At 40.6% G+C, this 21,784-nt stretch overlaps 1 long non-coding RNA gene across 4 annotated transcripts; it reads right to left on the minus strand.

The window, feature by feature from the left end:
• Window positions 1–1,546: 1,546 nt before the first annotated feature.
• On the minus strand, window positions 1,547–21,507 carry LOC122683293. Of its 4 annotated transcripts, XR_006337673.1 has the most exons (8): window positions 21,292–21,507; window positions 19,962–20,126; window positions 17,698–17,816; window positions 10,237–10,325; window positions 7,707–7,788; window positions 5,077–5,282; window positions 3,705–3,890; window positions 1,547–2,501 (listed from the first exon to the last, which is right to left on the minus strand). It is a non-coding gene; the product is annotated as an uncharacterized LOC122683293 (long non-coding RNA). The 4 variants fall into 4 exon arrangements; XR_006337671.1 differs by lacking the exons at window positions 17,698–17,816; window positions 19,962–20,126; XR_006337672.1 differs by lacking the exons at window positions 1,547–2,501; window positions 17,698–17,816; window positions 19,962–20,126 and adding an exon at window positions 2,600–2,652.
• Window positions 21,508–21,784: the final 277 nt, after the last annotated feature.

Raw genomic sequence — 21,784 nt, forward strand, 5'->3', positions numbered from 1 at the left:
GCTTGGGCCTGGTTTTGTGTTGAGAGTGGACATGGGAGATGACTGGTTGGTAAGAGAATTTAAGAACAAGAAGAGAAAGGGAAATCAGCTTAGTAAAACATTGTCTGGGAACAATTAATTTTTCTTGTGTGTTTTCTTTATTCTTGTTTCCCAAACTCTTAAAAGGAGTCTAAGCAGAGATAGCTGGCATCTTGCAGTGAATAATTCCGTTTTTCTTCTGTTTTCAAAGACTTCTACACTTAACTCCTTCACCGGAGGTGAAGAATTTATGCTCCCATTAAAAAACCTGTGGAGTAGACTTGCTAGTCATCTTTGATAGTAAATTTAAGAAAGGTATCCAATGCTTTCTTTAGTTTCTTCTTTTAAATTTAGTTTGGAGGAGACCAAAATCTCCTCTAGAATAACATTCTCTTTGTAGCTTCAATATTTCTTTCTTGAATCTTCACCGTGGGGGAAAAAAAAAATCAAGGGAAGAAGCTCTGTATATCTCTGTGAGTTGGTGAGGATACCAGATTCAAAATGGACAGGCTCCTTAAGGGCTGAAGATACTCCAATTTAAATATTTTAAAGTTATTCATCGTAAACTAACTAAACCATTAAAATGTTAAAATATAATGCTATTTGGTTTATAGGATATAGAAATACTGGCATACATTCCTACTGATGATGGACTTAAAATGGGTTCTATTTTTACGGAAAGAATTCTAACAATACATAAGAATAATCAAAAAGAGTTTTCACTCCTCAAAGGAAAAACAATTTGTATAGAAATGGACAAATTTTCCATCATCATGTTATCTTTTCATGATGTGACTTCATGTGATGTTTCCATCACATCATGTTATCTTTTCATGATGTGACTTCAGACCTACTTCACAGGAGTTCTGACCCCTTCCAATGCTTCTAGGATTCAGAAAATCACCAGACTTTAGAGATGGAAGGAAACTGAAAGTCTAAGGAAATGGCCCTAAAGAGTTTAGGTCCCCCAGGTGGTAACTGCAGAGGCCATTTTGCAGTTGGTGGCTCTGTATATGGATCATTTTTAAAGTCTTTATTAAATTTACAATATGGCTTCTTTTGTTTATGTTTTGACTTCTGGGCCATGAGGCATATGGGACCTTAGCTCTCCCACCAGAGACTGAACCTTCACCCACTGCGCTGGGAGGGCAAGTCTTAACCAAGGGACCCTCAGGGAAGTCTCTAAGTCGTGCATTTCAGAGAGGAAGAAAAGGCAGTGCAGAGAGATGAAGTGACCGACTTAAGGTCGATGGACCTGCCCTCACTGCTTTGTGGATGGGAGACGAGGGTGGGGAAGGGCAGCAGTGTGGGTCATGCCTGCCTGTAGGGGGTGGGACATTTGAATGAGGCTGAGGAGGTGCCGGAGACAGTGGGGCTTGGTGAAGTGGACCACGCGCCAGAGCTGTGCCCTGCGTCCCAGACAGACAATAGCTCCCAAGGGGTGTGAATGGCACCCACCCCATTCCCACAGCTAACCTCAAAAGAGTGTTAATTTCACAGTCAAACTGAGGACCATTGAAATTCAGGCAGTGGCAGAAAACAAGCATTTATTTGGAACCAAAAGAACAGTTTGTCTCTTTTCCTTTGCATTGTCTGGCTCATTAATTTTCCCAGAGTAAAACATCTTCAGACAGACTTGCCCTGCTCCTAGAACACCCCATCCCAGTCTAGGCAAACACAATCTTTAGCCCGAAGAAAAGGCATTCCCACACCCTTCAGTGAAGACAGCAGGATGATCATCGCCTCCAAGAAGGGTCGTTTTGGTAAATAAACCTAAAGCAGTGCATACTTGTGTTCCTGAGTATCTTTTTATGAGCTCCATCAGGAGGTCCTTCCAGGGCCCATCACATTTATTAGAGTGTGGACATTTTCCTTCTCAAACCACCAATTTTGTTTATGACATTGTTGGAGTTTGGGATGGCAATTTTACCTTTCCTTTCTTCTTCTCATGGTCTCTCGTCTTGGGGATTATCTACATTTTGGACCAGTTAATTCTTTTGTGGGGGCTTCTCTGGTGGCTCAGTGGTAAATAATCTGCCTGCCAATGCAGGATGCGGGTTTGATCCCTGGGTCCTGAAGATCCCCCAAAGAAGGAAATGGCAATCCACTCCAGTATTCTGGCCTGGGAAATCCCATGGACAGAGGAGACTGGTGGGCTATAGTCCTTGGGGTCGCAAAGAGTCAGACACAACTGAGCAACTAAACAATTCTTTTGTGAGGGAGGTGAGACTGGCCTACATATTCTGGATATTAGCAGCATCCGTGACTTCTAGAGGCCAGTAGCCACCTCCTCCCCCATGCCTCCCATTCATGAAAATGTTTGCAAACATTTCCAAATGTCCCTGGTTGAGATTTAGTCCCAGCAAAGCAAGTCACCAAAAGGCTGTACTCCTGATCCCAAAAGGCATCCGAGGCTGTTCCCACAGTTGAGGCCAACTCCCATGAGTTAGGCTGCCTGATCTTCTTGGTAGGTCATCTACCATCTTGAAATGAAAATCAGAACCCAAGAAGGTTGGGTTATTTGGGAAATTACAGGAATATGAACCAATTTAATTCTTCATCCCTTTCCATCTTACTTACTCATCTGTATTTCACTAGGGGCTTCCCTAGTGGCTCAGATGGTAAAGAATCTGCCTGCAATGTAAGAGACTTGGGTTCAGTCCCTGGGTTGGGAAGATCCTCTGGAGAAGGGTCTCGCAACCCACTCCAGTATTCTTGCCTGGAGAATCCCATGGACAGAGGAGCCTGGCGGGCAACACTCCATAGGGTCGTACAGAGTCAGACATGACTGAAGTGACTTAGCACGCACAACCCACATTCTCTCTACCTAAAATACCACTGTTTTGCTGAGTATCCGGGGTAATAATAACACCTACAAGCGCTGAGCCCTGCTGTGCGTCAGTTCTGTGTTAGGCGCCTTATGTCATCACAGCCACCTGCAGAGACGGACACACGTCATCTTCCCGTCACCGGAATGTGAACTGCATGAGGCCCGGGACCATCACTCTAGTTCATCACCCCCAAGGCTTTCCACAGGAACTAACGTGTGATGGTGCGCGTCACAGTGCCCGCAAATATTCCATACAGTGCACCCATGACGGAATACATTGAGCTTTTTATCCTTTAACTGAAGTACAGTTGGTTTACGACATTGTGTTAACCTCTGCTGCATAGCAACATGATTCAGTTATACATACGTGTATAGGTGCTGTGCTTGGGCGCTCAGTCGTGTCCGACTCCCTGCGGCCCTGCGGACTAGAGCCCGCCAGGCTCCTCTGTCCACGGGGGTTCTCTAGGCAGGCACGCTGGAGTGGACATACATATATATGTATGGTTTTTCATCTTCTTTTCCATTATGGTTTATCCCAGGATACTGAGGTAGTTCCCTGTGCTGCATGGCGGGACCTTGTTGCTTATCTATTCTATATATAATAATTGCATCTGCTAACCCCAAACTCCCACTCCACCCCTTCCCCTGCCCCCTTCCCCCTTGGCAACCCCTGAATACACTTTATTGAAGAAGATCTTTGACTTTTCTCTTCTATAACCCAAACCCAGTTTGTTTGTTTGGTTTTTTTTTTTTTTGGCAAATCGCATTTTCTCTGCTCCCCAAGTCTATCGAGAATATGTTCATCTGTCACTGTCTGCCCTATCACCACCTGACCTAGGCCAGCCTGATCTCTTACCTGGATGATCGCGGTCGGCTCCTGACTGGTATCCATGCTTCTGTCCTCCTCCTGCTGTGTTATCTGTTATCCGCCCAGCAGCCAGAGTGGCCTTCAGGACAGTTCAGGCCACTTCTTTCAGAGCCTTCCAAAAGCTGACCATCTCACGCAGAGTAAAACCAGAGTCCTCCAGCGGCCTACGGGGTTCTAGACAGAGTGTCCTTTTCAGCCCCCCGACTTTCTTTGTACCCCCGCCCCATCACTGACTCCCTTTTGTCCACCCTAGCCACACTCTCCTCAACCTGCCAAGCCCACTCCCGCTTCTGAGCCTTTGCACTGGCTGTTCCCTTGCCAGGAGCCCTGCTCCCACGGGTCCCTCACCGACCTCTCTCTCCTCAGAGTTTTACTCAAAATCATCTTCCCGAAGAGTCCTTTTGCTGGCCACTATGTTTAAAGCTGTAATCCCGCTGGCCAAATTGACTGCTTCATTTTCCCTTGTTGCATGGGTCACCTTCTGATAAACTAGAGGGTAAGCTCCATGAAAGGAGGGATTTTTGTCTGTTTTACTGGTTATTCAATCTCCAGCATCCAGTACCATTGGACAAGTGAGTACTGGAATATTTGTTAATTAAGTGAATGAATGAGTGACAACACAGAGATGTTACGTGACAGAGCTAAGATGCATAGCTGAGCCACCTGCCTCAGAGTCCTGTTCTCCTAATGGTTCTCAAACTTGGCCGAGCATCAGAATCTCCTGGGGGTGGGGGATGCTCATGAAAATACAGATTCCTGGGCCTTCAAGGAATCAAAGTCCAGAAGGAGGGGAATTTAGGAAGCTCCCTGGAGAGTCCTACACAGCTCACCCACTGGCTTGGCAGCCTTCTGAATGTGACCAGGGATCTGCTTGCATCAGCTGGATCTGAGTCTGGGATCTGAAGCAGCCTCCTGACCTTGAACCATGACTCCAATGCCCACTCTCCAGATGACTGCCTTTTTTCCTTGCACTTTCTTTTTCTAATCAGAAACTCTTTGCCGAAAGGACCCCAGTGTCTAATTGTGCTGATGTCCCAAGCCTGCAATTTCCTAACTCTAGGGTCTCGGTCAACTGCAGACTTTCTTTATCAGTTTTCTTATCTGTAAACTGGGGATAAGAAATACTCATTCCTATCTCGTAGGATCACCATGAAGATGCCTACAGTGCGGGAGACCCGGGTTCGATCCCTGGGTTGGGAAGATCCCCTGGAGAAGGGAATGGCTACCCACTCCAATATTCTGGCCTGAAAAATCCCAAGGACAGAGGAGCCTGGTGGGTTACAGTCCATGGGGTCACAAAGAGTCAGACATGACTGAGAGTTACTGTTAACACCGTGACTTTCTAGTCTCCAGCCCAGACCTGTGAATCAGCCTCTTCTCGTCTGGTCTGACAGCATGAAACTCAAGCATCCAGTGTGATTCTGGGGCACACAGAGGTGTGAGCAGTTCCACCGCATGGAAGCAGGAGTCAGTCTTCTCCAGCCTGACAGCCACGTGCTCACGGGACGGTGGGTGAAGGCAGATGTCTTCTAGCACCGTGAGTGACCCAGGAGATGGCTGGCCTGGCTAGAAATAACGCAGTTTGTTTAGAGTGGCACAGTCAGTTCAGGGAAGATCCAGCCCTTGTGTTCATTTTTATAATGAATGAAACAGACCCCTCAAGTGAGTGTGTAGGTCATGTGGGCATATTTCTAAAACAGGGGCAAGGAATTTCTCGACAGCCCTGACACTTAGTCAGTGTGGTCCCAGGACACACAGAAACAGCATCCCTGAAGCAAGCTTATTAGAAACACAGTTAGAATCCCAGTCCCCTTCCTGGACCTACTTTATCAGAAGCAAATTCTAGAACACTGGTTCTCAGATTCAGCTACATGTAGGAATTACTTGGGAAACTTAAAAAAAAATACTGATAATTGAATTGTATCCCTAGAAATGCTGATTCATTTGGTCTGGCATGAACTGGGCACTGGAATTTTAAAATTTCTTCAGGTGATTTTATGTGCAACTAACACACCATGATAACCCTATGTTGATGACTCAAGATACCAGCTGTTCTCCGGGTGCTCCGAATTGGGAGAAACTGAGTCACGAAGCTAAGCTTAGACATGGGATCCCTGCTTCTCTTTCACAGGGAATGCCTAAATCAGGAGTGGTTCACAACTGCAAATTTAGAAGGGAAAAAAAAAATGGCATTCGATTTACAGAAAAATCATATATTTACACATACATATGCCATCTCCTCTCTGGCATTGCAACTTTTATTTAATAAGGAAAGGGATAAGACAAGAAGATGAAACTTAAAGAACAGAGAAAAGAAAAGGACCTCTCACTTCCCATCCTGCCCTACAAACAGAGCAGACCCCTTCACTTCACAAGGCAAGTTTTATGCTAAATGCATATTTTCCTGTTGACTCTGCTCACCCTGGATCCATTCTCAGATTTACCAAGGCAGATGACTGCATTGAGCCCTGTTTTTTTTTGTTTTGTTTTGTTTTCCCAATTAGGTTGCTGCTTAAGATTTTTCCCTTTATAAGCATGTTTTATGAAGAGAATGCATAATCATCTCCTGAATCCATCCCATTAACTGTCTGGCACTTCAGCTTGCTCTTCTGTGACCCAGAGATAACTTCTAGCCTATCTCTCTTGCGGAGAAGATTACATGAGATAATGAAGGCAAAGATACTTTGAAAAAGGATAAAGGAGCTTAAGACCAGTAGGTCAGAGGAAGTGTCATCAATACAGCTCCATTTGTTGAGAGCCAATGTGCCAGGCACTGGGTAGTTTACATATTTTGCCTCTGATGCTCACAGCAACCTTGCAAAGCATAACTACCTTTGTTTTACAGACAGGAAACTGAGGCTCAGAGACATGCAGAGGCACAGGGGCCCTCTGCCAGTAATCAAGAAAGCCAGTTTTCAAACCTTGTTTTTGCTGGCCCTGAAGTCACTTCCTCAAGCTGTCATTCAGAGGCTGCCCCAGAGATTCTAATGTAACTGGTCTGTAGGGAGGCTTGGCCTTGGGGATTTTTGAAAGGTCCTGATGATTTAATAGAATCAGTGCTAGAGTTCCACTAAGTTAACTATCCATAAAGAAACTAGTGACTAAATCACAAATGAGAATGTTTGTAATAGAGTTATACACAATCAAAAGTGCATCATTCTAGAGTGCATCATTGCATCAAACCAATACAGAGAAATTGTCATCAACTCTGAATATGACTTTGGATAGCCGTGGATATATATGCAGCATGGCCTATTTATTATAATGTGTTACAAATATTTGATGAATATGTAAAGGGATTCAACGGTGGGTGAATCAGGAAGAAACAAAAGAATAACACAGTTGAGCATCTGGAAAGGTGTATCCTGTTTGCTTTGATTTATTTTTAATGTTTTTGCACATGGGCAAAATGAGAAGATCCATGGACTTGAAGTCAAGAGAATTGTGTGTTTTTTATATGATCTTTGCAACAATGCAAAATGAATTTTTACTTTTTAAAATTAATGTTTATTGGAGTATAGTTGCTTTACAATGTTTTGAAGAGAATCATATTTAAATATCTACTGTGGAAAGTCAGAGAAGCTCTCTGAAACTCAGTTTTATTATTTAGCAAAAGGGGGAGATGATCCTGTGGCTTTGTGATAAGCAAGACCAGTGTCTGTAAAAATAAACCCTCTAATTAGTAAAGTGCCATATTAATGCAAAGGAATATTTTTATTTTTATTATACAAGCAAGAGAAACCTAAGAAGTGTAAGTTTGGTCAGCAGTTCTCAAAATTTAGCATATATCAGAATCCTCTGGCAGAAACTAACACAACATTTTAAATCAATTTTACTCTAATGAAAGTGAAGGGGGAGAAAAATCCTCTGAAGAACTGGAAAACATGAGTCTGGGCCCCACTCAGATCCTGAGTCAGCACATCTGGAGACTACATGTACATAGCTCTGACTTAGACAAGATCACCATGTAAGGCTTAACCAACAACTTACTTGGCTTCCCTTTTCCATCTCCCAAGGCATCTCACCCCCTCCTTTAATTCACCTTATCTTCTCCAAGCCTCAGAACCGATTACTAGAAAGAAAAAAAAAAAAGCCTCATTCATTCGTATTTGTGAATAAACTGACATCTTTTACTGCATCTTGTAATATTAGAATCTTAAGGCAAATTATGGAACAGAAACTTGTTCATCTCCTTAAAGGGTAACCAGATTTTAACCAGTAAGTATTATTTCATCATGGAGGGTATTGGGAGGGAAGGTGAAAGAACAGCTTAGGTTTGAGAATAAGATAGAACGAAGGTGATGAATGAACCTAGAGAGGATAGTATTAAGTGATATAAGTCAGAAAGAGATAAATTTCATATAATATCACTTGTAGGTGAAATTTAAAATATGGCACAAATGAACCTATCTGTGAAACAGAAACAGACAGACATAGAGAAGAGACTTGTGGTTGCCAAGCAGTGGGGGGGCGGAGGGAGAGAGAGAGATAGGGAGTTTGGATTAGCAGATGCAAACCATGAAATATAGAATGACAAACAGCAAGGTCCTACTGTATGGTACAGGGAACTATATTCAATATCCTGTGATAAGCCACAATAGAAAAGAATACTGAATGTAATAGATATGCATAACTGAATCACTCTGCTGTTTAGCAGAAATTGGCAGACAGTGTAAATCAACTATATCAGTAAGATAAACTTTAAAAAAGAACAAAGGTGGAGAGGAACGGGAATGTACAGGAGGTGTACCAAGTGCTTCAAAGTTCTGACCAGTGTGAACCCTTGTCTGACAGACTAACCTAGACTCTCACACGAGGACTCTTCTTGTGTTTGTCTAAGATGAAAAAAAATGAGAAAGTCTGGTGGCAATATTTATAGATGGGATCAAAGTTTCAGCATGTTAGGATATTAGATGATAAGACCCTAACTATAAAAACACTCGTTAACTTTAAAAAAATAACTCTGCTGTGTAATACACAGTCATAGAATTCAAAAGGCATGGGAAATCAGTGAAAATTGTGGAAAAGAAGCTCTTGGGATTTGTCACCAAGAACACAAAAACCTGGGGAAATCTATCAGAATCAACTTTCCTGAAATCCGGGGACTAGCCAGGAGTTGATAGCAAACATTTGAGTACTTCGCAAGAAAAGACCACGGAAGCATGGCAGGAAGTTTTGGTGGCATCTTCACTTGCCTGAGCCCCTTCAATCTCTCAATGTGGCCGCGGGGTGGTCTTAAGAGCAGCAGCACAGTCTGAGTATGGGAATCAGGTCTCAGGGCGAGCAGGGAAGATCTTGTGCCTGAGGAACTGTGCTTCTTTGTTTGGCCTGGCTGGAGTTTCTTTGGAGAACTTGTGCAAGGGAATCCTTTTCCCCTCCCCGATACACACCATTATTTTTTTTGCCTCAGCTGGAACTCTTCCAGGGCTGACTGGCCACATGGAAGACAGCTCCCCAAACACTGAAAGACAAAGAACAAGCCACTGCTGCCTGGGGCAAAAGTAACAGTCTGGGAAGCAATAGACACAGAAAAAATTCAGGAGGAAAAGTTGAGGGGTGATTTTTGAGGGGAACACATTTTTGAAAGGTTCCCATATATACTAGGGAATCTAGAAAGACGTGTATACCCAGGGCGGACACATGCTCAGAAAAATACAGAGGAAGTCATATGATTTCATCTTGGCTGAGCTTTATGCTAAGTGCAAGCAGGAGGTGAAGGCTAAAGCAGAGTTGAAAAATGGAGTGACTAAGGAAGGAGTGACCCAACAAGAGCCTATCTACAAAAATCTCAAATATTTTCCCCTACTTTTTCAGCTTGCTTTCCTTTCTTGGCTTCAGGTATTTAAGGATATGTCTGTCAAATAAACCATTAGCTGAATAGTAAGCTAAAAGAACAGAGACTTCAGAGCTTCCCACGACAAATAATACATTCTTTACAAAACTAGTTTAGAAAGGTCACTGAGCAAACAATAATATGTAGCCCACAGCAAGCAACAACAACAAAAATCCCAGAAAGGGGAGAAAATGTGACTTAACGGAGTAAGCACACAATAATACTCACAATGGCCAGTTTTCAATTCAAAATTGTGAGGCATGCACAGAAACAAGAAAAGTATGGCCCATTCAAACAAACAAACAAAAAATCAACAGAAACTGCATAGGCATTGAACACACTAGACAAAGACTTTAAATCGACTGCCTTAGGTATGCTCAAAAGGGACCAAGGATAAAGAATGCAAGGAAACCAGGAGAAAGAAATCTCACCAAATAGAGACCATTGGTAGAGAGATGAAAATTATAAAAAAGACCTGAATAGAAACTTTGGAGTTAAAAAGTACAATAATAGAAATTAATAATTCATTAGAGAAGTTTAACAACAGATTTTTTTAAGAAGATGGAAAAATTCAGCAAATTTTAAGATTGCTCAAGTGAAATCATCAAGTCTGTGGAGCAGAAAGAAAAAAGGAGTAGAATAACAACAAGAACCAAACCAGAGCTTAAGGCACCTTAAGGTACTTACTTAAGGACTCCATCAACTCTACCAACACACACATGAGGGTCCCAGAGAGAGAGGAGGCTTTCCTGGTGGGTCTGTGGTAAATAATCCACCTGCCAATGTAAGAGACGTGGGTTCAACCCGTGGGTCAGGAAGATCCCCCAGAGAAGGAAATGACAACCCACTCCAGTATTCTTGCCTGGGAAATCCCATGGAAAGAAGAACCTGGCAGGCTACAGTGCTGGGGTCACAAAGAGTTGGACATGACTTAGTGACTGAGCACATACACATGCAGAGAAAGAAGCAGAAAAAATATTTGAAGAAATATGCTCAAAAATTTCATAAATTTGATAAAAGACATGAGCCAACTATCCAAGAAGTTCAACACATCCCCAAATACACAAGATGAACACAACGAGATCCACACTGAGACACATAATAGTCAACTGTTAAAAGACAAGGATAAAGAGAGAACTTTGAAAGCAGTGAGAGGAAAGCAACACCATAAACAAAAGTTTATAAACAAAGTTCATAGTTTTATAGTTTTTTTTTCCTCAACAGAATCCATGGAGGAAGTGGAACAACATATTTAAAAGTGCTGAACAGAAAAAAATCTTTCAACCAAGAATTTTATATTTGGCAAAACTATCCTTAATTTCTCCTTAAAAAATTAAGGAGAAATTAAGACATTCCCAGAAAAACAAAAGATGAGGGAGTTCATTGCTAGTAGACATGCCCTATAAGAAGTGCTAAAGAGTCCTTTGGTTGAAATGAAAGGTCATTAGATGGTACCTCAAAGCCATTTGAAGAAATAAAAAGCAATGGAGAAAGTAGCTACAAAGGCCAGTATTATTTTGTTTTCACTTGTAACACCTACTTTTTAATATATGACTTAAAATTCAGGGTATAATGCTATAATTATAAATATATGTAATGGGTGCACATGTATTTTCTAAGATGCAATTTGCAATAATAACAACAAAAAGGGGAAGGATAGTGATGTAGAGGAGTAGAATTTTGTACACTACTGAAGCAAAGTTTGTATTAACACAAACTAGATTGTTATGTTAATTGTAATCCCCAAGATAATCACTGAGGATATAATTTAAAAATATATGGAAACATAATGATAAAGAAATCAAAATAGTACACTACCAAATATTGTGTAGACTCAGAAAACTATAAGACACTGATGAAATAAATGGAAGATGACACAAACAGATAGAAAGATACACTATATTCTTGGATTGGGACCTAATTAAACTAAAAAGCTTTTGCACAGCAAGGTAAGCCATTGACAAAACAAAAAGACAACCTACTGAATGGAAGAAAAGATTTGCCAATGATATATTTGATAAGGGGTTAATATCCAAAACATATACACAGTTCATCTAACACAATATCCAAAAAAACAAACAACCTGACTAAAAAATTGACAGAAGACCTGAATAGGCATTTTTAACATCATTAATCAGAGAAATGCCAATCAAAACCTTAATGAGATGTCACCTCACACTTGTCATAAGGGCTACCATAAAAAAAAAAACACACACACACACAGCAAATGTTGGCGAGGATGTGGAGAAGAGGGAACCCTCATACACAGATGGTGAGAGTATAAATTGGCATAGCCACTATGGAAAACAGTTTATTTCTCAAAAAACTAAAAATAGAACTACCATATGACCCAGCAGTTCCACTCCTGAGTATATATCTGATAAAAAAGAAACCACTAATTCAAAAAGACACATGCATAGCAATTTTTAGAGCAGCATTATTTACAATAGCCAAATATGGAAACAACTTAAGTGTCTATCAACAGAAGAATGGATAAGGAAATGTATATATGCACAATGGAATATCATTCAGCCATAAGAAAGAAATTTTGCCATTGCAACAATATGGATGGACTTTGAGAGTATTATGCTAACTGAAATCAGTCAGATAGAAAAAGATAAATACTGTATAATATCACTTATATTTAGAGTCTAAAAAATGAAACAAACTAGTGACTATAACAAAAAGGACACAGACTCATAGATACAGAGAACAAACTAGTGGTTATCAGTGGGAAGAGGAAAGGGCAAAGGGGACTTAGAGGTACAAAATATTATATACAAAATAAATAAGCTACAAGGCAGGAAATATAGTGAAGATTTTACAATAACCAAATAGAGTATAATGTTTAAAAACTGTGAATCACTGTATTGTACAGTTGTAACACACAATATTCTACATCAACCATATCTCAATTTTAAAAAATTTTTAAATGAAACCAGAAGTTGAATCTTTGAAAAGGTTGATAAAATTAACAAAATTAACAATCCTTTAGTCAGACTAAGATAAAAAAGAAGATTCAAAATTACTAAAATCAGAAATGAAAATGGGGAAAATACTACCAAACTTACAGAAATAAAAAATAACTAAAAGAGAATAATATAAACAGTGTACATCAACAAATTATATTACTTAGATGAAGTGGACATGTTCCTAGAAACATCAGACTACCAAAACTGACCCAAGGAGAAATACCTATGCAAGAAAGTGATGGAATTAGTAGTCAAAACTTTCTAAAACTCCAAGATCAGATGACTTCATTGGTGAATTACACCAAACATCAATTCTTCTCAAGTTCTTCAAAAAATGGAACAAGAGAAAATTCTAACTTATTCTATGAGGCCAACATTACCCTGATACTAAATCCAGATAAAGATGTCATATGGGAAAAGAACTGACCAATATTCCTTATGAATATAGGTGCAAAAAGGCTCAAAAAATATTACCAAACTGAATCTAGTTCAGTTCAGTTCAGTTGCTCAGTCGTGTCCGACTCTTTGTGACCCCATGGACTGCACCACACCAGGCCTCACTGTCCAACACCAACTCCTGCAATTTACTCAAACTCATGTCCATTGAGTCGGTGATGCCATCCAACCATCTCATCCTCTGTCGTCCCCTTCTCCTCCCACCTTTACTTTTTCCCAGCATCAGGATCTTTTCAAATGAGTCAGTTCTTCACATCAGGTGGCCAAAGTATTGGAGTTTCAACTTCAACATCAGTCTTTCCAATGAATATTCAGGATTGATTTCCTTTGGGATAGACTGGTTGGATCCCCTTGCAGTCCAAGGGACTCTCAAGAGTCTTCTCCAACACCACAGTTCAAAAAGGCATCAATTGTTCAGCACTCAGCTTTCTTTGTAGTCCAACTCTTACATCCATACATGACTACTGGAAGAACCATAGATTTGACTAGATGAACCTTTGTTGGCAAAGTAATGTCTCTGCTTTTTAAAATACTGTCTAGGTTGATCATAGCTTTTCTTCCAAGTAGCAAGCATCTTTTAATTTCATGGCTGCAGTCACCATCTGCAGTGATTTTGGAGCCCAAAAATATAAAGTATGTTACTGTTTCTATTGTTTTCCCATCTATTTGCCATGAAGTGATGGGATCGGATGCCATAATCATTGTTCTCTGAATGTTGAGTTTTAAGCCAACTTTTTCACTCTCCTCTTTCACTTTCAACAAGAGGCTCTTTAGTTCTTCTTTGCTTTTTGCCATAAGGGTGGTGTCATCTGCATATCTGAGGTTATAGATATTTCTCCCAGCAGTCTTGATTCCAGCTTGTGCTTCACCCAGCCCAGCGTTTCTCATGATGTATTCTGCATGTAAGTTAAATAAGCAGGGTGACAATATACAGCCTTCACGTATTCCTTTCCCTATTTGGAACCAGTCTGTTGTTCTATGTCCAGTTCTAATGGTTGCTTCCTGACCTGCATATAGATTTCTCAGAAGGTAGATCAGGTGGTCTGGTGTTCCCATCTCTAAGAATTTTCCAGTTTATTGTGATCAACACAGTCAAAGGCTTTGGCATAGTCAATAAAATAGAAGTAGATGTTTTTCTGGAACTCTCTTGCTGTTTCAATGATCATTCAATGGATGTTGGCACTTTGATCTCTGATTCCTCTGCCTTTTCTAAAACAAGCTTGAACATCTGGAAGTTCACAGTTCACATACTGTTGAAGTCTGGCTTGGAGAATTTTGAGCATCACTTTGCTAGTGTGTGAGATGAGAGCAATTGTGTGGTAGTTTGAGCATTCTTTGGCATTGCCTTTCTTTAGGATTGGAATGAAAACTGACCTTTTCTTGTCCTGTGGCCACTGCTGAGTTTTCCAAATTTGCTGACATATTGAGTCCAGCATTTCACAGCACCATCTTTTAGGATTTGAAATAGCTCAACTGGAATTCCATCACCTCCATAGCTTTGCTCCTAGTGAGGTTTCCTAAGCACCACTTGACTTCGCATTCCAGGATGTCTGGCTCTAGGTGAGTGATCATACCATTGTGATTATCTGGGTCATGAAGATCTTTTTTGTACAGTTCTTCTGTGTATTCTTGCCACCTCTTCTTAATATCTCCTGCTTCTGTTAGGTCCATATGATTTCTGTCCTTTATTGAGCCCATCTTTGCATGAAATGTACCCTTGGTATCTCTGATTTTCTTGAAGAGATCTCTAGTCTTTCCCATTCTATTGTTTTCCTCTATTTCTTTGCATTGATCACTAAGGAAGGCTTTCTTATCTCTCCTGGCTATTCTTTGGAATTCTGCATTCAAATGAGTATATCTTTCCTTTCCTCCTTTGCCTTTCACTTCTCTTCTTTTCTCAGCTATTTGTAAGGCCTTCTCAGGCAACCAATTTTGCCTTTTTGCACTTCTTTTTCTTGGGGATGGTCTTGATCCTTGCCCCCTGTAGAATGTCACAAACCTCTGTCCATAGCTATACAGGCACTCTGTCTATCAGATCTAACCCCTTGAATCTATTTCTTACTTCTACTGTATAATCATAAGGGATTTGATTTAGGTCATACTGAGAAATAGACGGGGAGACAGTGGAAACAGTGTCAGACTTTATTTTTCTGGGCTCCAAAATCACTGCAGATGGTGATTGCAGCCATGAAATTAAAAGACACTTACTCCTTTGAAGGAAAGTTATGACCAACCTAGATAGCATATTAAAAAGCAGAGACATTACTTTGCCAACAAAGGTCCATCTAGTCAAGGTTATGGTTTTTCCAGTGGTCATGTATGGATGTGAGAGTTGAACTGTGAAGAAAGCTGAGCACCAAAAAATTGATGTTTTTGAACTGTGGTGTTGGAGAAGACTCTTGAGAGTCCCTTGGACCACAAGGAGATCCAACAAGTCCATCCTAAAGGAGATCAGTCCTGGGTGTTCATTGGAAGGACTGATGCTGAGACTGAAACTCCAATACTTTGGCCACCTGATGCGAAGTTGACTCATTGGAAAAGACCCTGATGCTGGGAGGGATTGGGGGCAGGAGAAGGGGATGACAGAGGATGAGATGGCAGGATGGCATCACCGACTAGATGGACATGAGTTTGAGTAAATTCCAGGAGTTGGTAATGGACAGGGAAGCCTGGAGTGCTGCGATTCATGGGGTTACAAAGGGTCAGGTACGACTGAGCGACTGAACTGAACTGAGCTGAATGGTGTGGTGGTTTACCCTACTTTCTTCAATTTAAGTCTGAATTTGGCAATAAGGAGTTCATGATCTGAGCCACAGTCAGTTCCTGGCTTTGTTTTTGCTGACTGTATAGAGCTTCTCCATCTTTGGCTGCAAAAAATACAATCAATCTGATTTCAGTGTTGACCATCTGGTGATGTCCATGTGTAGAGTCTTCTCTTGTGTTGTTGGAAGACGGTGTTTGCTATGACCAGTGCGTTCTCTTGGCAAAACTCTATTAGGCCTTTGCCCTGCTTTATTCTGTACTCCAAGGCCAAATTTGCCTGTTATTCCAGGTATTTCTCGACTTCCTACTTCTGCATTCCAGTCCCCTATAATGAAAAGGACATCTTTTTTGGGTGTTAGTTCTAGAAGATCTTGTAGGTCTTTATAGAACCATTCAACTTCAGCTTCTTCAGCATTATTGGTCAGAGCATAGACTTGGATTACTGTGATATTGAATGCTTTGCCTTGGAAATGAACAGAGATCATTCTGTCATTTGAGATTGCATCCAAGTACTGCATTTTGGACTCTTTTGTTGACTGTGATGGCTACTCCATTTCTCTTAAGGGATTCATGCCCACAGTAGTAGACGTAATGGTCATCTGAATTAAATTAACCCATTCCAGTCTATTTTAGTTCTCTGATTCTTAAATTGTCAGTGTTCACTCTGTCCATCTCCTATTTGACCATTTCCAATTTGCACTGATTCATGGACCTAACATTCCAGGTTCCTATGCAATTTTGTTCTTTACAGCATTGGACCTTGCTTCTATCACCAGTCACAACCACACCTGGGTGTTGTTTTTGCTCTGGTCCAGTCTCTTCATTCTTTCTGGAGTTATTTCTCCACTGATCTCCAGTCGCATATTGGGCACCTACCGACCTGGGGAGTTCCTCTTTCAGTGTCCTATCATTTTGCCTTTTCATACTGTTCATGGGGTTCTCAAGGCAAGAATACTGAAGTGGTTTGCCATTCCCTTCTCCAGGGGACCACATTTTGTCAGACCTCTCCACCATGACCCGTCTGTCTTGGGTGGCCCTACACGGCATGGCTCATAGTTTTATTGAGCTAGACAAGGCTGTGGTCTATGTGATCAGATTGGTTAGTTTTCGGTGATTTCGGTTTTCAGTCTGTCTGCCCTCTGATGGAGAAGGATAAAAGGCTTCTGGAAACTGAATCCAGTAGCATGCTAAAAGGATAATACACCATGACCAATCAGGATTTATCCCACAATTCGCGGGTGATTCCACATATGAAAATCAATCAATATAATTCATTAATCTATGTAATTAATCAAATTATGGAAACACACACAAACAAAATCATCCTAATTGAAGCAGAAAAAGCTTTTGACAAAATTAAAAACTCCTTCATGATAATAACACTCAACAACTCAGAAATAGGAGGGAATTCCCTCAAAATGTTAAAAGTTATATATAAAAAACCCACAGGTAACATAATCAATGGTAAAAAGCTGAAAAATGTCCCCCCATTTAGATCAAGAACAAGAAATGGATGTTCACGCTTACCACTTCTATTAAACATGATAATGAAAGTTTTAGCCAGAACAATTAGACAAGAAAAAGATATACAAGGCATCTAAATAAGAAAGGAAGAGGTTTAGCTGTCCCTATTCACAGGTGACATGGTCTTATATATAGAAAATCCTAAAAATTTCATTAAAAATTTATTAAAGGTAATAAATTCAGCAGGAAACAAGGTCAATACAAAAAAATCAGTTGTATGCTAGCAATGAACAATCTAAAAATGAAATTTAAAAATTCTACTTACAGAGCACCAAAACTAATAAAATACTTAAGAATAAATGTAACAAAAAGACAAATAATTATACACTGAAAACTATAAAACATTACTAAAAGAAATTTAAGAGGATCTAAGTAAACAGACATCTGCTATTCACAGATTGGAAGACTTACTATTGTTAATGGCAGTACTCACCAAAGTGCTGTACAGATTCAATGTGATCTCTATCAATATCCCAGTTTCTTTTGTGGAAATAGAAATGCTGATCCTAAGATATATGGAATTGCAAGGGGCCCCAAATAGCCAAATAAGACCTTGTAAAAGAACAAAGTTGGAGAACTAGCATTTTCTGATCTCAAAACTTATTACAAAGCTATTCCTAGGATTAAAATAGACATAAGGGATCAATGGAATAGTACTGAGAGTCCATAAATAAACCCAAGTATCTATGATCCATTGATTTCCAACAAGGGTGATAGAACCATCCAATGGGGGAAAGAACAGTCTCTTTAACAAATGGTGCTGAGAACTAGATAACCACAAGCAAATGAATGAAATTGAATCTTCATGTAACTACATAAAAAATAAACTCAAAATCAAAGAACTAAGCATAAAAAACCAAAACTGCAAAACTCAGGAGTAACCTTCATTACCATGGATCTGGCAATGCATTCTTAGAAATGACATCAAAAGCACAAGTAACAAAAGAAAAAAGTTAGGTATACTGGACTTCATTAAGATATGTATACTGTAGGTATACATATCTGTATACTATGTATACAGACAGGTATACTGGACTTCATTAAGATTAAAACATTCTGTGTGCCAAAGAATACTATCAAAAGAGTACGTACTTGGGAGAAAATACTTGTAAACTATACGTCCAGTAAGAGTCAAGTATCAGGAATATATAAAGAACTCCTAAAATTCAGCAATAAAAGGACAACAAAATTAAAAGTGTACAAAAGAATTTGGACAGACATTTCTCCAAGGCAGGCACATAAATGGTCAACAAGCACACGAAAAGATACTCAACATAGTCATTAGGGAAATGCAAATCAGAACAACAATGAGATACCTCTTCAAACTCAATAGGATGGCTATAATTTCTTTTTTTAAAGGAAGTTAGCAAGAGTTGGCAAGGATGTGAAAGAACTGGAATATTCAAAAGTTGCTGGTGGGAATGAAAAGTGATGTAGCCTCTATGGAAAGTAGTTTGTGGTTCCTCAGCAAGAAATTCTACTCCCAGGTACAAAGAAAATAAGTGTTCAAACAAAAACTTTTATATGAATATTCATAGCAGCAAGATACTCAGCCATAAAAAGAAATGAAGTACCAGTGTATGCTACAAGGTAGATAAACCTTGAAAACATTAAGGATGCCAGACCCAAAAGACCACAGAGTACAGGATTTCATTTACATGAACTGTCCAGAATAGGCAAATTCATAGAGAAAACAGATCTGTGGTTTCCAGGGAAAGGAGGTAGGTATGGGGCTTTCTATTGGGGTAATACAAGTTTTAGAACTAGATAGGTAGGACAGTTGTAAATACCATGAATGAACTTAATGTCATTGAACTGCATATTTTTAAAGGGCTAAAATGATCAATTTTATGCTATGGGTATTTTACCACCAAAAAGGAGTCAAAAGTGAAAACGTACATTGAGAGAGATGCTTTCATCCCATGTCTATTCCCTCCACCTGATTCCCTGTTCTACCCTGACTCTTAGGGGTAAACACTATAGAATTTTATTGTTTACTTTTTCCTTACATATTTATGACATACAAGCACATACACATATATATTCTTATAGATATCTTCCCCCCCAATAAAATAAACCATGTTTTATATACTAATCTTAACTTTGTCTTCTTCAGTTAACAATATGTATACCCTGGAGATCTCCCGAGATCAACACATGGAGATGTTCCTCCTCTGTTACAGCTGCAGACCCACCACTATGAAAGTGCTCTAAAGAGCCACTGAATATCATTCAACCTTTGAAAAAGAATTATTACCCTTTTGGTAGAGATGTTAGCTAAGGCTATGGTGGTAATCATTTTGCAAAATGCAAGTGAACCAAATCAACACCTGAAACTTACACAAAGTTATATGTCAATTATATATCAATAAAACTGGGGGGGGGGGACAGTCCAGCACTTTTCCTCCCTTTATTTCCAATCTTAATAATTAGAGCTGCTTTTCATCAAAAGCCTAAAGGATCCAAATGACCCCAAAGCAAAATCCCCTACCAGGAAGCAAAAGCAAGGTGATTAATTTCCTTGTGCTCTTCCTCATCTATGCATCTCCCATGGCCTTCTCCGCACTACAGGAGCTATTGGGGATTGGTAATAGTGGTTGAGATTCTCCAGGATAGGAACCCTGACCCTTGCCATTTTAGCATTTTATCCATATCGGAAAGTGAGTAGGAAGAGAGGGTAAGAAATGGGACATCTACTCTTAGACTTCAGAATTTGTCATAGGATTCTCCAAACCCCAATCTTTGACTCTGAATCTTGAATACACCAAGAAGAGGGAGTCAGTCTTCATGGGATCCCAAGCATTTCAAATAGCTTCTCTCTTGCAAGCATCAAAACAAACCAGAGATTCTCAGCTGCTTTTTCTAATTCAAATCAGAAAAGAAAGCAGTTAGTACCTTGCTGAAATAAACCCAATCAAACTCCAGATTTCAGCTACCATGAAAGAACTTATTTTCTTCACACGTGTATTTACACAATGGGTGAACAAGTGAAAAGGAAATGATTTTGCACAAGGTACCAGGGTTAGTCTCCTGACTCAGCACATTCTTTGGTGTAGATGCTCTCCACCTACAAGTCAGTTTCTGATCACTTCGCGTGGCTGCCTGCTGGGCTGAAGCAAAAGCAGGTTTGCCTCAGCTGCCTGCCTCCACCCTGCTATTCCTTCCACAGCAGGGTCCACTCCACCTCCTCGTGATCCACCATGCCTTTCACACTGGCTTCTGTCTCTGCGGCAGCCCCCACAGGGCTGCGTCCACAGCGCGGACCTGAACGAAGACTCATCATTGGTTCTGCGTGATTTCTCATGGGTGTGTACCATGTGTGGAAATGCACCCCACGTTCACTGAAGGCCAGCTGCTTCTCCTGGGACCACTTCTGTCCTTCCTAGGCCAGTAGCTCGAAAGGCAGCTATGCAAGCGATGGCTAGGAGCCCGGCCCGCTCAGGAGGTGGGCGTAGCATTTCTCTCCGCAGCTTCTGTCCCTGCAGGCCGTGGCCACCCCGGGCCTTGAGCCTCTGCATGTGTTTTGACTTCCTCTATCTTGAGGCTGAAGAAGTCAGAGGCAGGTTGAACGGGGAGGCAGGGAGCAGGCCAGAAGGGCTGGTGCTAGGGAACAAGTACGCCGGGGTGCTCAGCAGGGGCTCCTTGGGGGCCCCAGGCTCCAGGGCTGGGTTGGGGGCCCTGCTCGGCACATAGAACTCTCTAGGCACCCCCTGAAGGGTGGGGTAGAGATGTATGTCTAGGAGATTAGATAGGTTGATAAATAGATAAATCAATGGATAGTTATTTGGGATATACATTTATGGGATCACCTGGACTTGCCTGTAGAACCAAATGAGAGGAGTTATTTTCTCTGGTAGTGGTTGATTACTACATTATTCTCTTAAAATTGCTAGTTCTGAGTTAACTGTGTAATTTTTTTCTTTTTTCTGTTAATGATGCTACTGCATTGCTAACAAGATCCTAAATTTTAAAAAGAAAACAAAATCAATCCAGAGACAGAGAGAGAGATTTTAGGGAATTGGCCTACCTGATTGCAGTATTTGGCGAGCCTGAAATCTGTAGCACAGGTTGGCAGGTTAGAAGCTGTAGGCTTAAAGCAGTATTTCTTCTCCAGGAAGCCTCAGTTTTTGCTCTGAAGGCTTTCAACTGATTGGATGAAGCCCACCTACATTATCGAGGGGTAACTTCTTCACTTAAAGTCAACGGAATATAGATGTTAACCACATCTACAAAAATACCTTCACAGCAGCACCCAGGTTAGCGTTTGATTAAATAAGCGCGTATTGTAGCCTAACCAAGGTGACACGTAAAATTAAGCATCACACGTTCTCATCTGATTTATAAATACCCCAAAGGCTGGAGCAGCAGCTATGTGGAGGACTTGGGCTGTGCTCTGATGCTATCCATCTACCTCAGTTATTTCTGGCCCACGTGTCTTCTTTCTTCTGGAGACATCTGTTATCTTTTAAAGTTCCGATCTGCTTTCATTTTTAGTTCAAGGTCTTCTCTTCCTGGGCTAT

The sequence above is a fragment of the Cervus elaphus genome, chromosome 24, assembly GCF_910594005.1.
Source record: "Cervus elaphus chromosome 24, mCerEla1.1, whole genome shotgun sequence".
In the NCBI taxonomy this organism is placed as follows: Eukaryota; Metazoa; Chordata; class Mammalia; order Artiodactyla; family Cervidae; genus Cervus; species Cervus elaphus.